The sequence below is a fragment of the Papio anubis genome, chromosome 12, assembly GCF_008728515.1.
Source record: "Papio anubis isolate 15944 chromosome 12, Panubis1.0, whole genome shotgun sequence".
Taxonomy (NCBI): Eukaryota; Metazoa; Chordata; class Mammalia; order Primates; family Cercopithecidae; genus Papio; species Papio anubis.
In genome coordinates this window covers 13,928,743-13,934,785 of record NC_044987.1, presented here as the reverse complement: position 1 = coordinate 13,934,785, position 6,043 = coordinate 13,928,743, and the positions used below count along the sequence as shown (strand labels likewise).

The following is a 6,043-nucleotide window of genomic DNA, read 5'->3' as shown; positions in this document are numbered from 1 at the left end:
GGCCTGGTTGTAGGTGATTGGATCATAGAGGTGGATTTCCCTCTTGGTGCTGTTCTTGTGATGGCGAATGAGTTCTTGTGGGATCTGGTCATTTAAAAGTGTGTGGCACCTCCCCCACTCTTCCTCCTGCTCCAGCCGTGTGAAGTGCTCACTCCTGCTTTGCCTTTGGCCATGACTGTAAGTTTCCTGAGGCCTCCCCAGAAGCAGATACTGCTGTGCTTTCTGTACAGCCTGCAGAACTGTGAGCCAGTAACATCTCTTTTCATCATAAATTACCTAGTCTCAAATATTTCTTTATAGCAATGTGAGAATGGACTAATAACAAAAATTAGTATCAGGAGTGGGGTATTTCTATAAAGATACCTGAAAATGTGGAAGCAACTTTGGAACTGGGTAATAAGTAGAGGTTTGGAGAGTATGGAGGGCTCAGCAGAAGGCAGGAAGATGAGGGAAAATTTGGAATTTCCTAGAGACTTTTTGAATGGTTATGACCCAAATGCTGATAGTGATATGAACAGAGATAGCCAGGCTGAGTATGTCCAGATAGAGATGAGAAACGTATTGGGAACTGGAGTAAAAGGTCACTTTTACTATGTGTTAGCAAAGAGCCTGGTTTCCTTGTGTCCCTGTTCTAGGGATCTGTAGAACTTTGATATTGAGAGTGATGATTTAGAGTATCTGGTGGAAGAAATTTCTAAGCAGCAAAGCATGTAAGATGTTACCTGACTGCTTCTAATGCCTGTGCTCATATGTATAGACAAAGAAATGACTTAAAGCTGCAACTTATATTTAAAAGAGAAGCAGAGCATGAAACTTTGGAAAGTTTGCAGCCTGGTCATGTGGTACAAAAGAGAAGCCCATTTTTAGGGGAGGAATTCAAACAGGCTGTAGAAATTTGCAAAAGTAAAAAGGGGCCAAGGGCTAAAAGCCAAGGCAGTGGGGAAAAGGCCTTGAGGCATTCAGAGACCATTGTGGCAGCTCCTCCCATCATAGGCCCAGAGGCCTAGGAGGACATAATGGTGTCGTGGGCCAGGCCCAGGGCCCTGCTGCCTTGCACAGCATCAAGACACTGTTCTCTACAGCCCACACTCCAGCTCCAGCCAAGGCTCAAAGGGGCCCAGGTACAGCTTGGACCACAGTTTCAGAGGGTACAAGCCATAAGCCTTGGTGGTTTCCACATGATGTTAAGCAGGCGGGTGCACAGAGTGCAAGAGTTGAGGCTTGGGAGCCTTTGTCTAGATTTTGGAGGATGTATGGAAAAGTCTATTTGTCCAGGGAGAAGCTTGCTGCAGGGGTGGAGCCCTCATGGAGAACCTCTACTAGTGCAGCAGTATGAAGGGGAAGTGTGGGGTTAGAGCCCCCACACAGGGCACTGCCTAGTGGAGCTGTGAGAAGAGGGTCACCATCCTCCAGACCCCGGAATGGTAGATCCACCAGCAGCTTGTACTTTGTGCCTGGAAAAGCTGCAAGCACTGAACTCCAGCCCTTGAAATCCACTGTGGGGACTGAACCCTACAGAGCCACAAGAGCAGAGCTGCTTAAGGCCTTGGGAGCCCACCCTTTGCACTAGTATGTCCTGGATGTGAGAAATGGAGTTGAAGGAGATTATTTTGGAGATTTAAGATTTAATGACTGTCCTGCTGGGTTTCGTACTTGAATGGGGGCTATGGTCCCTTTCTTTTGGCTTATTTCTCCCTTTTGGAATGAGAGTTTTCACGCAATGCCTGTACCCCCATTGCATCTTGGAAGTAACTAAGTTGTTTTTGATTTTACAGGCTCATAGGCAGAAGAGACTTCCTTTGTCTCAAATGAGACTTTGGACTTTTGAGTTAATACTGGAATGAGTTAAGACTTTGGGGGACTGTTTGGAAGGCATGGTTATATTTTCCAATATAAGAAGGACATGAGATTGAAGAGGGGTCAGGGGTGAAATGATATGGTTTGAAGCTGTGTGTCTGCCCAAATCTCAAGTGGAATTGTAATACCCATTGTTGGAGGGGGGTCCTGGTGGGAGGTGATTGGATTGTGGAGGCGGATTTACCTCTTGGTGCCGTTCTTATGACAGTGAGTGAGTTCCCTTGAGATCTGGTTGTTTAAAAGTGAGTGGCACCTCCCCTACTCTTCCTCTTGCTATGGCCATGTGAAGTGCTTGCTCCTCCTTTGCCTTTGGCCATGATTGTAAGTTTCCTGAGGCCTCCCCAGAAGCAGATGCTACTGTGCTTCCTGTACAGCCTGCAGAACTGTGAGCTAATTAAATCTCTTTTCATCATAAATTACCCAGTCTCTGGTATTTCTTAAAAAAAAAAAAACAAAAACTGAAAAGAGTTAACAGTGTATTATAATTTATTTTATTTGACAATCTAGGAAGTTCGCAGCCACCAGCAGTTCTAGTGCAGTTTCAGGTGCAATTGGGAGTTTGGGAATCTTGGTGGAGCTGTTAGTGTAGCGAACCTTGTATGTAAAATAACATGCATACTTTTGATAGCACATATGAAGGTACCTCTCTAATACTGACCTCATTGGTTTTGTTCTCAGCAAAATTGACCTGGGCCACTCAACATGGCTTTATCATGCCTGATGTTAATGCATACTCTCTTTTTACAATAAATTCATGGCCATCAGATGATACCGATTTGACATACATGGCATCAGGACCTTCATAGCCACCATAGGTTTTCTCCTTGCCATCCATTTTGTTCTTACGAAATTCTACTTTGCTTCCTCAGGAACTTTAGTAGTTTCTCAGAGTTCTTTTTCTGCCCCAGCTCGAGGAGCCACCACAGCCCAGTCCCCATGTACCACTCCGTAGCTACCATAGCCCAGTCCCCGTGTATGGCCACAGCCCCTGTTCCAGGGCCACTCCCCCACCCTCAGCTGCCTCCCTGTCCTCAGGTATTTCTTTCTAGCAATACGAGCACAGACTAATACAGATGGGGTCTCCTTATGTTGTCCAGGCTGGTCTCAAACTCCTGGGCTCAAGGGATCCTCCTGCTTTGGCCTCCCAAAAAGCTGGGATTACAGGCATGAACCACTACACCTGGCCCGGGAAAGCTTTTAATGCAGCTTTTCATAGCCTTGTGGAAAAGTTCTGGTTTAATTTTTTAAATAAACATTTATTAGTATTTAGCTCCAATCACATCAGGTATTGTAGTATTATTACTAGTACTGCTACCACCCCCACCACCACTATTATTTCCTCGATGACTACCAGACACTATTTATTAGGCATGCATGGTGTGCCGGGCATTGTGCTCAGCCCTTTGCAATATGATCTCATTCAATCCTTACAACCATCCAGTGAAGTAGATATCATTACCCGCCTCTTACTGATGAGGCTCAGAGAGCAGTTAAGTTACTTGCCCACAATCATGCAGCAACAAAGTGGAAACGCCCTAATTCTAACCCAAGTCAGCCTGACTCCAAAACCTATATGCTCAGCCATTATTTAATCTTTGGGGATGGGTGGTTCAATGCTGAGAACAAAGACTCATGTACCCTGGTCACAGCTTGTCACACACAAACCCCAAGCTCAAAGCCTCTGTGAAGAAAGAAAGGAACACGTTCATCCTGAGTCTTGGGTAAGGTCAGGAAGGCCACTTGGGGTGGGCATGGTGAGTCTGCAGGGTCAGTGGATGATCTTGACAACCTTCTCCTTAGTTAAGCCTTTCACACGGTCCATTTTCTCCAATCAGCTGAGTGTTTGGAGACCGGCAAGCCCCCCTGCTAGAGAGGATGAGGGAATCAGGCACTTTGGAGCTGTTAGGGAGAAATATCTAAATCATTTGAACAGGTAATAATAGGATAGTGTAAGCTTGTTTAGTGCAGGAAAACTCATTGTAACAGAAACCCCCTCCCAGCTCATCAATGGGCATTGTAGCTAAGGAATTTTCTGTGAAGTGGGCACAAAGAAGACTTCCCCAGAGCCCTGGCAGTGAGTTGAGGGAGGGTCTGGGCCATCAGGAGCCAGAAAGAGTGGTAGTCCTGGCATCCTCATGGGCAGATGTAAGACTATGGGAGTTGGGTTAACGTGCTTTTGCCTTAGACTGGGAGTTCCAAGGTGGAGTCTGTCTTATCTCAGGCATGTAATAACTATGTAAATTTGCCAAGTCATCCTTCTTTGGGCCTTATTTTCTTCCTCTCTAAAGTGAAGGCACTTGATTGCATGATTTTAGTCAGTTTTGACATGGGGTCATCCCTAGAGACTTCTCAGCTGCAGCGACAGGACAAGGGGGTCTTTGTAATGATTAACATGGGTATGGGGTATAGCTTGTGCTTGTCTTTATGCATGTCATTTATAATTATTATTATTTTAATTTTTGTTTTTTGAGACCGAGTCTTACACTGTCGCCCAAGCTGAAGTGCAGTGGTGCAATCTCAGCTCATTGCAACCTCCACCTCCTGGGTTCAAGCGATTCTCCTGCCTCAGCCTCCTGAGTGGCTGTGACTACAGGCCCCCGCCACCACACCTAGTTAATTTTTGTATTTTTAGTAGAGACGGGGTTTTTCCATGTTGGCCAGGCTGGTCTCAAACTCTTGACCTCAGGTGATCCATCCACCTCGGCCTCCCAAAGTGTTGGGATTACAGGTGTGAGGCACCACACCCGGCCTTATTATTATTTTTAACTGACAAATGTGCAACCACCACCAACACTGGGATGTGGTACATTTATTTTTATTTTTTATTTTTTATTTTTTTTATTTTTTTCAGACGGAGTCTCGCTCTGTCGCCCAGGCTGGAGTGCAGTGGCCGGATCTCGGCTCACTGCAAGCTCCGCCTCCCGGGTTCACGCCATTCTCCTGCCTCAGCCTCCCGAGTAGCTGGGACTACAGGCGCCCGCCACCTCGCCCGGCTAGTTTTTTGTATTTTTTTAGTAGAGACGGGGTTTCACCGTGTTAGCCAGGATGGTCTCGATCTCCTGACCTCGTGATCCGCCCGTCTCGGCCTCCCAAAGTGCTGGGATTACAGGCTTGAGCCACCGCGCCCGGCCTGGTACATTTAATCTTCACAACAACCTCATGAACTAGGTACTATTACTACCCCCATTTTTCAGACAAAGACTGGAGGCTTAGAGAGGGTAAGTGACTTGTCCTAGGTCACATTGCCTTTAGGGGGCAGAAGTGAGACACTTATCTGGGTAGTTTGACTTCAAAGCCATGCCTTGAACCATTGGGCAGACTTTTCTCATTTTTTTGAGCAAGACTCACAGCAAGAAATACTTTTCCAAGCCTAACCCTGACTGTCCACAGATATATGCATATCCGATGGAAATACTTTGTACTCCATGCCCTGATAGTTCTTATTTTCCTTGCTTTTGGCTTTCTCTTTTGGGAGTGTCATTATTGTATTAGTTTCCTGTGGCTGTGGTAACAAATGACCAGAAGCCCGGTGGCTTAAAACAGCAGACATTTATTCTTTCACAATTCTGGAGGCCAGAAGTCTGCAATCAAGTTATCAGCAGGGCTCTGCTCCCTCCAAAGGCTCTAGAGAGAACGCGTTCTGTGCCTCTTCCAGCGTCTGGTGGCTTTGGCTGGTCTTTGCTGCAGTCTCTGCCTCTGTGGTCATGCTGCCCCTTCCTCTTCTCTGTGTGTCTGTCATACGGATACATGTGGTACACCTGGGGTCCCCCTGATAACCAAGTGTGCTCCTCCCCTCAAGATCCTTTGACTTAATCACATCTTTTGCCATGCAAGGTAACATCCAGAGGTTCTGAGAGTTAGGTCATAGGGGTCGCCTTTTAACCCACTACAGTTATGGTCTTGTGAATTTTTTACAGATTAAGTGTATCTCAGTCAGTTCTCCTAACTATTCTTTTTGCATCTCAAATTGTCCCATCTTTGGCCTGTAGGAACCCCTTGGAGCCAGCCCCTGTACTCTTTTAAATTTTGTATTATTTTTCAGACAGGGTTTTGCTCTGTTGCCCAGGCTGGAGTGCAGTGGTGTGATCATGGCTCACTGCACCCTCATCCTCCTGGGCTCAGGTGATCCTCCCTGCTCAGCCTCTGAGTAGCTGGGGCTACGCCCAGCTAATTTTTTATTTTTATT

General features: G+C 46.3%; 1 pseudogene; it reads right to left on the bottom strand.

Moving 5' to 3' along the window:
- Positions 1 to 2,343: 2,343 nt before the first annotated feature.
- On the bottom strand, positions 2,344 to 2,735 carry LOC101013883 (annotated as a pseudogene).
- Positions 2,736 to 6,043: the final 3,308 nt, after the last annotated feature.